Below are 15,677 nucleotides of genomic sequence, written 5' to 3'. Positions count from 1 at the left end.
CTTTGTATAGTGAATTTCTTGCTAGTGGTTCTGTTCACATAGGATAGTAGTTGACTATGAGGGTTCACATGAACTGCTATAAGTACCCAGTTTTTCTCCTGGCTGCACTTTACATAGTATACATAACACAAAAGTAGCAGCACATTGCTCGCAAAGGAGAGGTCAGATTATTGGGATGAGCAATTGTGTCCTAATAAGAGTGACATCTTCAACAACTGGGATCTGGTTTAGGCAGATTTCATTGCCTTCCAAAGACATCCGAAGCTGGTAACTCTCTATTCCTTGACAATGGATTAACACCTCAAGGGCAATCCTGACAGCTGAAAGGTTAATTCACTGAACTTCGCTGTCTTGAATGTGAGTTGCTGTAGCTCAAAACTATTCTTGAGAAGATTGGCTAGCTCAACCTGGAGCTGCCCCTGTCTCAGTGGCTCTAAAGGATGCAATTACGTTAGCTCTAGTGACCAATGAACTTAAAAACTAACACCTTGATTTCTCAGCTTTGAAAAGCCGCTTCTTTTCTTGATTCCGGACCAGTGTTTATGCAAAAGAGCAATATGTAAAAGGTGATTTCAGATAACTGTAAGACCTCTAGGCATCAGAGCTCTACCACTCTTGCGTTGCGGAAGTTAGTGATACACTCGCCGCATCCATGAGGGCCCACACCTGTATTCTGATTCCAATCAGAATCCCAAAGCAATTCCAATCAATCCCAAAGCATTGTGGAATTTGAAGTTCCCTGAATACTCAAGGACTGGGAGTTGAAAGACCAAGACTAAAGCAGCCTGTCCCTTGGACACATATAACTCTGGACATGGTGAAGGTAGTCCTAGGGTTTGTTTGGATTTTTTGCTGCTCCTATGGCATCCTGAGACTTGTAATCCATCTTTTCATATTAAAAGTACAGGACAGGAAGACTTACGATAGAGATTAAGAGAAAGGGTATGTGTGTGTATGTTGAAGGAAGGGGAGGGATTGGTTTTAAATAACTTGGATTAATGTAACTGCCCCAGAAATTCCCACACTAAGTACAGTCTTCACTCAAGTTATGTACATTACCCAATGAATATTTGAATATCAGCTTCCAGGCATTAATATTCAATTATTCTTTTCTATAAACCCCCCCCCCCCCAAAAAAAAAAACAGGCAAAGAGCACAGATAAACAGATCAAGACTGAACCAGTAAATAAGTCAATTTAATGAGTCACAGACTAATAAGACATTTTGCAGCATCATAACTATACAGTACAATGAGGACAAATAACAGACTAAGGGGTCATTCTCCAACGCTATCGCATGCGAAAAGGGACATTTTGCATAGCTAGCTCGGGTCAGAGTCAGGGTGAAGTCGGCCCCGGAATAGGAGGAGTCGGGGCGGCACTGGGGCCGACGCTGCTGACACATCGCTGGCAGCGAAAGCTAAGATTCCTTATTGCCAACAGTTTCACACCGAATAGCTACACCTTTTATGGTGTAGTTATTTGGCGCTGAGGTGCGATCACTGCCGGTTATCACAGGACTACCCCCCGCTTCGCCCCCCCACCCCCGTTACCGCTGGATTCTCTAAGGTCTGCGACCTTAGAGAATCCAGGCCTAAGTCTGTGTTTCTGAAGTTTGTTTCTTTCCCTTGGGGGTAACCAATAACATTCACAGCTTCTTTCAAATGTAGCCCAGCCCTTCCTTCATGGTAATCAAACTCGGATTGTTTCAGCCTTGCAAATCCTGTGTCAAGAGTTTATCATTTAGTGGCTCCACAAAGTGTCCTGCAGAACAACCAACATCTAGCTTCTTTAATCTGATAAAAACTCAAGAGGTTTTTTGGGTTTTTTTTTGTAGAAAAGATGCCAGTAAGAGAGAAAGTCTTTCAGTGGTGCGATAGCAAAGTAATATAGTAGCTGAACTTTCTTAGGCAGGCTATCATGAAAGCAGGGAAGCACTAGAGAGAGAGGGAGAGAAATAGAGCAGAGGATAATGTCAGTGGCAAAACTTATATGGGAAGTCCGCAGGGAGTGCAGAACAGACTGATTAAGAAGGCAGAGAAAGGAGAAGAAAAAGGATGAACAAACCGGGAGACAGGCACAGATAGAGGAGACAAGGGAACGTGAAAAACAGAAAGATAGGGAGAAAACAAGAGATAATATATAGGAAAATGAAAGGCTGGTGGGGGGAGAAACGGCAGCTCAAGAGAGGTCAGAAGAGAGTGGGAATAAAAGACGAAGGAGGAGAGAGTGTGGCTAATGTAGTGCAATGCTTAGAGCTCAGAGCCAAAGACCTGATGAATCCAATTTGGTTTTTGCCAGCTAGTTCTGTCTGGGTGACTTTAAAGCACTCACATCACCTCCCGATGCTCGTTATGAGCCATGGGCACTGTAAGCAGGTGAATTATCCTGCACAATTACTTCGTAAGTGATTCAACCTTTTTCTGGGGATGAGCTACAGGGAAAACAATCCCTCCTAGAATACATATTGGGGAAAGCTGCTTTCATGGAGTTAAGACTGGGAGTCTGATCTATCAGATGTCTGGGGCTAATCAGCTATTCAAGAGTCCAGTTCAATAACTCTGTTAACAAGCATAATGTTGCAGGGAGATGGTTAAGTAAAAACATAACTTTAATCCATGCTTAAAAACAAGACTGAGCGGCCAGAGCAACAAAAGGAAAAAAAGCTGAAAGATGAGACAGCACTTCACACTCACTAAGGCTTTGTCAAAGGGTCACTGAAATCAGCACCACAAACCAGCCTATACCGAGGCTTTACAAGGGTTTTAATTTGGTAAGGAGTGGAGTCTAGCAGCACCAATTTCCTGCTCCTGCGGCTCGAGAGCACTTTCCATGGTTTTTGGATGTAAAATATGAGAAGATAATGGACTCCCAGAACTGAGTACCAGCTGATATGACAGTGATGGAATTCCAGCATGCTCGGGACAGATTCAGGAGGGCAGCGGTGAGAGCAAACATGACAGATGAGATGAGATCACAAGTCGGTTCTCAGTAGGCAGCGGCAACCAGACGGAATAGGTAAGCCGAAAAAGCACATAGCTGCTAAAAACTATATTATTATACGCACACAACATAGTCAAGAACAGTCTCATGTGCTGGGGAACTGAATCATTTTGGAGCTGGGATCTTCATTTCTTTTTCATTTCATTTCATTTTATTAAAATTTGTTGATCACCTATCATAAAATAGGTCTAGGCAATTCACAATAAAAAAACATACATAATGTTCTTTAAATCACATACATTACAAGTAATAGACATACCATTAATCTTCATCAAACAATGGTAATATAAACATTAGTCAGAAAAAACCCATCACTAAATATTTAGAGCAAATCATGAACATATTATAGGAGAGAGACCATCTTCATTAGTTCTTTAGAATACGCTATAAGCATGTTGATGCAGGAAATCTTTTAGCAGATGTCTACATTTTTTTAAGCTGTCTAATGTTCGGAGTTCATATGGGAGGAAATTCCACAATGCTGGGGCAGCTATGGAGAACAATGTTTCTCTGGTGGAGAAAAGATGTGCCAGAGCCTTGCTGAAGCTAAGTGCAATTTTGTTTTGTTATTTACCTGTGCTTAATGTACTAGGGCTTTATATTTGCAAAAGATTGTGCCTTGTCTGTTAGAAAGGGGCAGAATTGAAACTGAAACCTGTGAGAGAGCCATTTTGTCTGCTTTCTAGGGTCAAGACTTAAATAAAAACAGTTTCCTTAGCCAGTGTTTATTAGAGATGTGCTTCGTTTTGTTCTGCCGGGTCGTTTTTCGGTTCGAATACTTCGTGGTATAATTCGGGTGTTCACGTTTCGTTTTCGGGTCGTTTGTCCGAAAACGAAACGAGAAACCCGAAACCGGACCGAAAAACGAACCGGGAAACGAAGCTAAAAAAAAACCCACCCCAAGCATTTAAACACGTTTCCAAACATTTTTAGTACATACAACCCCCCCCCATCCCGATCCCTCCCCAAGACTTACAAAGATCCCTGGTAGTCCAGCGGAGTCCCGGCTTCCATTTGCCCTCCGTGCCCTAGTCCGTGCCAGTGCAAGCCGCGCGCCAAAATGGTGCCGAATAGCCCGAACGACCATGTCACAGGGGCTTTCGGCGCTATTGGTCAGCCCCTGTCACATGGCCATCGGCGCCATCTTGTGCTCCTATCATGTGACAGGAGCTGACCAATGGCGCCAAAAGCCTCTGTGACATAGTATGGGCAAAGGCTATCGGCGCCATTTTGGTTACTGGCAGCCGAAAACGAAATCGCTCTCCGACCCTTGCTGGACCCCCAGGGATTATTGGCAAGCCTTGAGGGGGTCAGAAGCCCCCTCCTGACCCCCCCAAGGCTTGCCAATAATCCCTGGGGGTCCAGCAAGGGTCGGAGAGCGATTTCGTTTTCGGCTGCCAGTAACCAAAATGGCGCCGATAGCCTTTGCCCATACTATGTCACAGAGGCTTTCGGAGCCATTGGTCAGCTCCTGTCACATGATAGGAGCACAAGATGGCGCCGATGGCCATGTGACAGGGGCTGACCAATAGCGCCGAAAGCCCCTGTGACATGGTCGTTCGGGCTATTCGGCACCATTTTGGCGCGCGGCTTGCACTGGCACGAACTAGGGCACGGAGGGCATGGCAAATGGAAGCCGGGACTCCGCTGGACCACCAGGGATCTTCGTAAGTCTTGGGGAGGGATCGGGGGGTGGTGTATTATAATTAATTTAAATTTGGGGTGGTTTGGGGTGGTTTTTAATAAAAAAAAAATAATTTTTGCCCTCTCCCCAGGCAAACCCGAAAACGAATTTTCCCCCGAATTTCGGGGGGGAAATTTCGTTTCCGGTTTCGGGGCCTCCAAAACAACGCCGTTTATGTCGTGTTTCGGAGGCTCCGAAACAACAACGAATTAGGAAATTTCGTTCAATTTCCTAAATAGGGCGAAAACCGAACCACATCTCTAGTGTTTATTAGGGCTGTGCAGAGCAAATGTTTAAGTTCATATGTCCATATGTCCAAAGGGGGTCCCATTTGCGGTCAATATGGACATAAACAGAATTCAATCAGTTGAGTATATGTCCATATGTGCAAATAAAAATTTAAACCCCTCACCCTCCTTAATCCCCCCCCCCAAGACTTACCACAACTCCCTGGTGGTCCAGCGGGGTCAGGACGCCATTTCTGACCAACTTTGCAAGGAGCACGTGACGTCGGCGTCACGTCGGAGTGACGCGGCGTCACGTGATTCCCCGTGAGTTCCCTCCGGCACCCTCGTTCGGCCCAAAAGGAACTTTTGGCCAGCTTGGGGGGGGCCTCCTGACACCCCCAAGCTGGCCAAAAGTTCCTTTTGGGCCGAACGAGGATCCCGGGAGCGACCCCGCGGGGAATCACGTGACGTTGGTGCCACGTCAGAGTGACGCGGTGTCACGTGATTCCCCGCGAGTTCCCTCCGGCACCCTTGTTCGGCCCAAAAGGAACTTTTGGCCAGCTTGGGGGGGCCTCCTGACCCCCCCAAGCTAGCCAAAAGTTCCTTTTGGGCCGAACCCGCGGGGAATCACGTGGCGCCGACGTCACGTGCTCCTCGCAAAGAATTTCAGAAATGGCGTCCTCACTCCTCGCTGGATCACCAGGGAGTTGTGGTAAGTCTTTGGGGGGGATTAAGGAAGGTGAGGGGTTTAAATTTTTATTTTGGATCAACAATCGCGATTTCCAACTTATTCAACATAGCTATATTGAATAAGTTGGAAATCCGATCGTTTATGTCTCATCACTTTTTTAAGTTAAAAAAAAAAAAAAGTAGCGTTTTACATTTATGTTCAATACGAATGCACATCCCTAGTGTTTATTTCCCTCCCTCCCTGCCCCTCTATCCACCTACCCCTAGCTTTACTTTCTAGGTACTCTTCCCTGGTCTCCTAGATAATTAGCTTCAATTACCTCATCCCCAATTACTTAGTAGTTCATTACAGCCTAAATATAACTTATACTGTCATATGGCTTGTTAATTTGGTTTGCATAATCTGCCTATTAATCTTTACTGGATAACACATACTTTTAGTTCAAATACCTAATAAAACTCTTTGCTAGGGACTAACCATACCTTACCTTATCTTTAGGATTTTAATTAATCAGAGAGAATGGCTTTAATTCAATGCAACAATTGTGGTGCTTACGTCCCAAGGCCTATCATTTGGAGAACCAAGGGCTGTCCCTTTTGCCTTCAGCTGTCTAAAATTAAAATGGAGCTGATCCATCTAAGGAAGCAATTGGCCAGGATTCAATTAACCTCCCCTTCCTTGAAAAATCCATCTGTCACCCATCCCCCACAGCGGTTATGGAATCCCAAGAAAAAATATTTTACAGTGGGCTCAGGTAGAATGAGACATGTGACAATCAGGCACCCACCTCCCTCAAGTTTCAGCAGCCTGTACCTCAACCCCCACCCCCACTCCCACAGAGTTATCAGACATCCAGGATTAAAAAACCCAGAATCCATCGGATAACTGTAGGTTCTTGCAGAATAAGACATGTGATGGTCATGCAAAGGGAAAATAACAATCAGCTCAAAAAAACAGAAAAGGTTCTTAGGAAGTACAATATAGCAAGGAAGAAAAATTGGAAAGCTATGACTACAAATGCTTGCAGTTTCGACAATAAAATCCCAAACCTGCAGGTGGAGGCAGACTCGGACGTTGCTGCTGTCACAGAGACATGGTTCACGGATTCTCATGACTGGGATACGGCCATACCGGGCTATAACTTGTTAAGGAATGACAGAAAGGACAAAAAAGGGGGATGAGTAGCACTTTATGTCAAAAATAATATCCAAGCAACTGAACTGCAAGGAAAGTGGAGTGGAGAAGAAGCATTATGAGCCGTCCTAAAAGAAAGATGATGGTACATCCATTTTTACTGGAGTGGTGGACAGGCCTCCGACTCAGATGGAAGAACTATACAGAGATCTGATCAAAGACATTATAAAGGTGGGAAAGAAGGGGGAAGTGTTGATTGTTGGTGACTTTAATCTGCCGGACGTGGACTGGAGAATCCCTTCTACAGAATCTAACAGAAGTAGAGAGATAGTGGATGCCCTGCAAGGCGCTCTGTTCAAACAAATGGTAACGGAATCCACGAGGGAGGGAGTTTTACTTGACCTAGTACTCACTAATGGGGCTAATGTCTCTAATGTCCAGGTGGGTGCCCACCTCAGCACCAGTGATCATCAAACAGTATGGTTTGATATTGCAAATAGGATCTGGAGAAGTGTCACAAATACCTGAGTTTTGAACTTCAAAATAACAGACTTTGTTGAAATGGGGAAATATCTGGAGAGAAAATGGGAGAGGTCGAACAACAGTGGGCCAAACTAAAAGGAGCAATTACAAAAGCAACAAATCTGTATGTTAGAAAAGTAAACAAAAATAAGAGAAATAAGAATCCAATCTGGTTCACAAAGGAAGTGGCTGATGTAATAAAAGCGAAAAAAGCAGCTTTTAAGAAATATAATCTCAAAAAGTGGAACACAGAGAGGATTATCTGGCGAAACTGAAGGAGATGAAAAAAAGTAATCAAGAAAGCAAAAAGTCAGGCAGAGGAAAGGATTGCCAAAGAGATAAAGTGAGGTGACAAAACATTTTTCAGATATATCAGAGAAAGGAGAAAGGAGAAAGGTACATAGTGGTATAGTGAAATTGAAAGGGGATAAGGATCAGTGGGTAGAGAGAGGTGATGAATTAGCAGAAATATTAAACAAATACTTCTGTTCAGTGTTCACAAAAGAAGACCCTGGAGAAGGACCGTCACTTGTTATCAAGACTGTAGAAGGGGGTGGAGTAGAAGAAACTCCATTTATGGAAGAGAATATATGGGAAGAGCTAAGAAAACTGAAAATATACAAAGCCATGGGGCCTGATAAGGTTCACCCCAGAATACTGAGGGAACTCAGAGATGTGCTGGCGGGTCCACTGTGTGACCTGTTCAATAGATCTTTGGAAAAGGGTGTAGTGCCTAGTGACTGGAGAAGAGCGGTGGTGGTCCTGCTTCACAAGAGTGGGAGTAGAGAAGAGGCTGGAAACTACAGGCCAGTTAGAATCACCTCGGTGGTGGGAAAATTAATGGAGACTCTGCCGAACGAAAGGATAGTGAACTATCCACAATTCGGTGGGTTGCTCGATCAGAAGCAGCATAGATTCATCAGAGGAAGGTCCTGTCAGACTAATCTAATTGATTTCTTTGATGGGGCGGCTAGAGAACTGGATCAGGGAAGAGCACTCAATGTAATTTACTTGGATTTTAGTAAAGCTTTTGATACGGTCCCACACAGAAGACTCATCAACAAAATGAGAAGCTTGGGAGTCAGCTCCAAGGTGTTGGCTTGGATTACAAACTGGTTGATGGATAGAAGACAATGGGTGATAGTAAATGGAACCTACTCTGAAGAGAGAATGGTGTTAAGTGGAGTGCCACAGGCATCAGTGTTGGGACCGGTTCTGTTCAACATCTTCGTGAGTGACATTGTGAAAGTGTTAGAAGGTAAAGTTTGTCTATTTGTGGATGATACTAAAATCTACAACAGAGTGGACATGCTGGAAGGAGTACAGTGAATGAGATGGGATTTAAGGAAGCTGGAAGAGTGGTCGAACATATGGCAGCTAGGACTCAATGCTAAGAAATGCAGAGTCATGCATCTGGGGCGTGGAAATCCAAAAGAACTATATGCATCGGGGGATGAAGGGCTGATGTGCACGGAGCAGTAGAGTGTCCTTGGGGTGATAGTGTCTAACGATCTGAAGTCAACGAAGCAGTGTGACACGGCGATAGCCAAAGCCAGAAGAATGCTGGGCTGCATACAGAGAGGAATATCTTGTAAGAAAAGGGAAGTGATAATCCCCTTGTATAAGTCCTTGGTGAGGCCTCACCTGGAGTACTATGTTCAATTCTGGAGACCATATCTCAAGGTAGACAGAGACAGGATGGAGGGGGTTAAGAAAAGGGCGATCATAATGGTGGGTGGTATCCATCACATGACTTATGAGGAGAGGTTGAAGAAACTGAATATGTATATCCTGGTGGAGAGGAGGAGCAGGGGTGATATGATACAGACCTTCAGATACTTGAAAGGTTTTAATGCTCCATGGTTGTCAACAAACCTTTTCCATTGGAAACAATTTAGTAGAACTAGGGGTCACAATTTGAAACTCCAGGAAGAAAGACAGTCAATTTCAGGAAATATTTCTTCACTGAGAGGATGGTAGATGCCTGGAATACCCTTCTGGAGGATGTGGTGAAGACTAAAACTGTGGGGGATTTCAAAGGGGCATGGGATAAACACTTTGGATCCCTAAAAGGCTAGAGGATGGGAATAAATAAAAAAGCTAAACCGGCTGCAGTGGCAGTTACTACCCTTAAGAGAAACATGGTGGTAACCTGCGCAGAGTGGCAGTTACTACCCTTAAGAGAAACATGGAGCAATCTGCACGGAGCGGCAGTTACTACCTTGGGAAGCTTGCTGGGCAGACTGGATGGACCATTTTGGTCTTTTTCTGCCGTCATTACTATGTTACTATATGTTATACAAATGCTAGAAACAGTTACTGTTTTTGTTAGGTATACTGAACATACTTGAAACAAATGATGAACAGTATTAACCCTAACATGGTTTTAAAAAAATAAACAATAACAGGATGTAGGAAAATATTAGGACAAAGATGACAGTATAGTCTAGAGAATCCAACACACAGCTATGAACCCAAGACAGAACATAAGAACATAAGAAGTTGCCATACTGGATAAACAGAGAGTCCATCAAGCCCAGTATCCTGTTCCCAACAGTAGCCAATCCAGGTTACAATCACCTGGTATGTACCCAAACATTAAATAGATCCCATGTTACTAATGCCAGTAATAGAGGTGGCTATTCCCTAAGTCAACTTGATTAATAGCAGTTTAAGGACGTCTCCTCCAAGAACTCATTCAAACCTTTTTTAAACCCAGTTACACTAACTACTGTAACTACATCCTCTGGCAATGAACATCATGTAACTACAGAATGGGTTATTTTTAACTATATGCATCAACTTGCAACTCTGAAATCCAAACTCTGAAATCCGCACTTAGGCGTCATGAACATTACTGGCATAAACATCATACTATCTTGGCTAAAAATTCATACTTTAGCCACTTGAAACAACATAAGAAAAGGAATAGACGTTGCTAAGAAAACCGTCTATTCCAAAAAGAATAACTGCTGCTAATGGAAACCTCTTTGTTTTGTTTAACATTGTAAAACCTTTAACATCTACCTCCCAACTTGACTACTCAGATGTTAATGACTCTCTGTTTGACTCTGGTCAAACACACTTTCTACCGTATGCCTCCATTTATAAACAATTAATTCATGGCTGTCTCATAACCGTCTCAAATTAAATGCCTCTAAAACAGAAATTCTTCACTTATCAACCATTCCTCATTCTGCTTGCAGTCTTCCCTCACATCTTCTTTTAGATGATCTATTTTTTCCTATTGTCTCTAAAGCATGAAACCTAGGAGTTATCATTGATTCAAGTCTATCCATGTCCCACCACATTTCATCCACAGTCAGAAACTCCTTTATCACTTTTACATGCCTCAATGCAATCTGAGATCAGCGAATAAAGGTCTGCTTTCAATTCCAATGGTTAAAACAGTGCATTTGAATAAAGTAAGGGAAAGAGTATTATCAATAGCTGGTCCTAAACTCTGGAACTCAGTTCAACTGAGTTAAGATTAGAGCCAAATTTTCAAAAATATAAAAAAAGATTTAAAAACCTGGTTATTTACACAAGCCTTTAGTAATGAGTTAACAACTTATAGGATGAGCAGATCCTGGAGAAATAGGTTCTATCTTCTATTGCACTTGTTGTTGATTTTTGACTTATTTAACTAGTTCACAACTCTGTATTTCTTGCCTTTCTCAGTTTGTTATATCCCCTCCCACTCCCTGTTATAATGTAGTTTCCTCGCTTTTGTTAATATGTAAACCGGCATGATGTTCCTAATGCCGGTATATAAAAGTTAATAAATAAATAAATAAATAAATTCTAATTTTAATTTTAATGCTAATTTCATTTTTTAGCTTTATTTTAATTTTAATTTTAACTTTAATCTTTGTTTATTGACTGATCTATTTACTAAGAATCTTTTATTTAATGTAAAATTTGATATTGTATTTTGTATATTGTTTTAAGTGAATTTTATTTTATTTGTATGCTGTAAACCATTATGATTGATACACAGAATATCGGTATACAAAATAACACAAATAAATAAATAAATAAACACCTTCATCCATTGTTATTCGCTAATGACTTTTATTTTTATTTATTTTTATTTATTTGTCAGTTTTTATATACAGTTGTTTGGAGCAAGCCTTCACAACAGTTTACAGAACAAATAACTTATTATATAAAACAGAGCAAAAATTGATTACATTATAACAAGCAACTTAGGTGGGAGGGGAGAAGGGAGCAATTTTCATAACTGTTAACTGGTATTACAACTGTTTACATAAAACAGAACATAACTGGGTACATTGTAACAAGAAATCTTGGGGAGATATGATGTAAAGTGTTATAGGTAGATATATAAGATTGTAGAAATGTCGAACTATAAGGAGGGGATAACAGAGGAGAGAGTATTATTATGGGGGTCGAGATGGGAAAGAAAGGAGTTGGTAGCAAAGTTAGAACTAGAGATGTAGAAACGAGTTTCATTGGAGTTGGTACATTTGTAAGTTGTGAGAGTCTTAATTCTTATAGTTATTGCTTTAGATCAAGGCTAATCATGGCCTTTAGAACAAGGCTAATCACCTTTCTTCAATCTCTTATTCTTACAGGCATAGACTACTGCAATGACCTCTATCTCGGCCTTCATGACACAAATAAATAAATAATAAACTCCTTCATCCATTGTTATTCCCTAATACTCCATCCATTACAACTAATACTCCATCCATTACAACTAATTCAAAATACAGCTGCACACGATCTGACAGGAACTTCACGAAAAGTTCATATAACACCAATTCTACATTCACTGCACTGGTTTCCGGTTCACTATAGAATTCAGTACAAAGTTCTGTCCATTCTACATAATCTAATTCATAATTACTCCTCTGCTTGGCTCTGCTCACCTCTTCATATCTACCAACCCTGCAGGCAGTTACGTTCCCTACATAAAAATCTCTTAGAAATACCATCTATCTGTCTGGTCAGATTAGATATCACCAGAAGATGCGATTTCTCTGTTGCCAGCCCTGCGCTCTGGAATACAATCCCAGATCACTTAAGGCAGATTACATCTCATAAAAAATAAAAAACTAAAGACATACCTGTTCTTGGTGGCCTTTAGCTCCCTCTCATCTCTCAATAAGCAACTTGCGACCTCTGGGACATTCCCCTCCCAGCTCTTTCCCATCCCTTTCTATTTTGTTGGTATCTTAGTCTTTTTTATAATATGTTTTTACAGTATGTTTTTATGATATCTTTTAATTATGTGTATATCAATTGTAACCATTTTGACCGACTAATTGTAAAAGTGGTATATAAACCCTTTTAAATAAATAAATAAGCAAACAAACAAATAAATAAATAAATAAGCTTGTCCACATTAAATTTCATCTGCCATTTGGACGCCCAATCTTGCAAGGTCCTCCCAAAATTTATCACAATCCACATGTGATTTAATTAGTCTGAATTAATTTTGTGTCACCTGCAAATTTAATCACCTCACTCATCATATCTCTTTCGAGATCATTTATAAATATACTAGCCGTTAAGCCCGTAACAACGGGCTCGGTCCGTTTCCTTCCCACTCCCTCCCCCTCATTCTCCCTCCTCCTTCACTCTCTCCCCCCTCTCTCACCTCCCTCCCTCACCTCCCTTCCCCTCTCTCTCACCTCCCTCTCTCACCTCCCTCCCTCTCTCTCACACCTCCCTCCCCCTCTCTCACCTTCCCTCCCTCCCTCTCTCACACCTCCCTCCCTCTCTCTCACACCTCCCTCCCCCTCTCTCACCTTCCCTCCCTCCCCTTCTCCTCCCTCTGTCACCTCCCTCCCTCTCTCTCTCTCTCTCACCTTCCCTCTCACCACCTTCTCCTCCCGCTCCTGCCGGCAGATCTCGGGGGGGGGGGGGGGTGTCACTCCCGCGCGCGGCGCTGCTTCTCCTCCCGCTCCTGCTGGCAGATCTCGGGGGGGGGGGGGGGGGGTCACTCGCGCGCGGCGCTGCTTCTCCTGCCGGCAGATCTCGGGGGGTGTCACTCGCGCGCGGCGCCGCTGCTTCTCCTGCCGGCAGATCTCGGGGGGGGGGGGGGGGGTGTCACTCGCGCGCGGCGCCTCTGCTCCTCCTCCCGCTCCTGCTTTGCGGCCGCCGCCGCTTCTGCGGCCCCACCGCCATGTTTTTTGTTTCGGGCACGCACGGCTCTGACCAACGTGCTGGCCCGCACATGCGCGGTAGAGCTGCTCTCTACTGCGCATTTGCGGGCCGTCGGTCAGAGCCCATTTATAAGGTAGATTAAAAAGCATTGGTCCAAGTACAGATCCCTGAGGCACGCCACTGTTTACCTTTTTCCACCGAGATAACTGACCATTTAATCCTACACTCCATTTCCAGTCGTTTAATCAGTTTGCAATGCATAAAAGGATATCACCTCTTGTTCCATGACTTTTTAGTTTTCTTAGAAGCCTCTCATGAGGGACTTTGTCAAATTCCTTCTGAAAATCCAAATACACTACATCTACTGGTTCACCTTTATTCACATGTTTATTAACCCTTTCAAAAAAGTGAAGCAAATTTGTAAGGCAAGACTTCCCTTGGGTAAAGCCATGCCAGCTGTGTGCCATTAAACCATGTCTTTCTATATGTTCTGTGATTTTGTTCCTTAGAATAGTTTCCACTATTTTCACCAGCACTGAAGTCAGACTCATCAGTCTATAGTTTTCCTGATCACTGCTGGAGCCCTTTTTTAATACCAGGGTTATATTGGCCACCCTCCAGTCTTCAGATACAATGGACGATTTTAATGATAGGTTAAAAATATTTACTAACAGATCTGAAATTTCAGTTTTGAGGTCTTTCAGAACCCTGGGGTGTATACCATCTGGTCCAGGTTATCTCCTACTTTTTAGTTTCTCAATCTGGCTTACTACATCTTCCAGATTCACCATGATTTGGTTCAGTCAGGGCTGACACGTCCCATTAGGCAAATTGGGTGGTCGCCTCGGGTGCCGACCATTAGGGGCCATTGAATAGCAGCCATGTGGGGCCATGAGTGGAGCCTATCCCGCTTGCAGCAAAGAGAAGCAGAGATTAGATGGGCTATGAGCAGTGCCCATCCTGCTTGTGGCCCAGGGAAACACACAGTTGGTGAGCGCGAATGAGGTAGGAGTCAGGGCCGGGACCGGGGAGAGGGGGGACTGCATGGCAGGGAGGGATGAGAACAATGCAGAAGGTTCGTCTAGGTTGCCTAACACCCTTACTCTGGCCCTGGGATCAATTCATCTGACTCATCACCCTTGAAAACCATCTTCGGAACTGGTATCTCCCCAACATCCTCATTAGTAAACACAGAAACAAATTATTAATTTAGTCTTTTTACAATGGCCTTATCTTCCCTAAGAGCCCCTTTAACCTTTCTATCATCTAATAGTCCAACCAACTCCCTCATAGCTTTCCTGCTTCAGATATATTTTAAAAAGTTTTTATTATGAGTTTTTGCCTCTACAGCCAACTTCATTTCAAATTCTTTCTTAGCCTGTCTTATCAATGTTTTATATTTAACTTGACATTGCTTATGCTTGTTCCTATTTTCTTCAGATAGATCCTTCTTCCAATTTTTGAAGAACTTTTTTTTGGCTAAAATAGCCAAAGAGCATCTAATCCTACTAATTCTGCCTCACTGTGTGATTGCACTCACTCAGGTAATAAATTCCGAGGCCTCATTTCTTTCTTTTTTTTAATTAAATAATGTAATATTTACCAAATGCACTTTCAATATGAGCACAATATTTGCTTCAAACCCATAACACATTTAAAGGGAAAGTCTGTTAAATTAAGTGGTACTTTAACTTTAGTCACAGAATGAAAAACTGGTTTCCACCACAGATTATTTGGTAGCATTATTTCAACAATCCTCATATATGAATGAGGTCTGGAGTCTTTTCACTCAAACTATACAGAATAGGACAAAATGCCAATAGAAGCTCTGTATCTCTAGTTCTGCAAACAGATACTCTGCAACCACAGAAACACCCTTAATTACAGATACAGATCAGACATTTTCCCTTACTACTAACTATGCAAAAAAGAGCATGTAAATTCTGGTGTCATTTCAGTAATAGTGACACAAATTCCCTCCACTGCTAGATGTCAAAACCCTGCAAAAAATTACAAGGGTGAATTTTCAAAACATTTACATGCGTCAAATTAGTATATATGTACATAGGATATATGTAATGCGATTTTATAAACATGAAAAGTACTTATGTATTTTCAGTTTCACATGAACATTTATGCATGTTCTAGAGGTGTTCCAGAGCAGGGCCAAGAGGCACACACAGCAAGTTGCTATGTTTTGGAAATTATTTTTAATGAATGCAAGACATCCATACATAAAAAGTAGAATATAAATACAACTGGTTTTTTCCCCCAAATTTCTC

The sequence above is a fragment of the Rhinatrema bivittatum genome, chromosome 2 (assembly GCF_901001135.1).
Source record: "Rhinatrema bivittatum chromosome 2, aRhiBiv1.1, whole genome shotgun sequence".
Classification (NCBI taxonomy): domain Eukaryota; kingdom Metazoa; phylum Chordata; class Amphibia; order Gymnophiona; family Rhinatrematidae; genus Rhinatrema; species Rhinatrema bivittatum.
The sequence above is the reverse complement of the archived record's forward strand: the minus strand, read 5'-3'. Positions refer to the sequence as shown.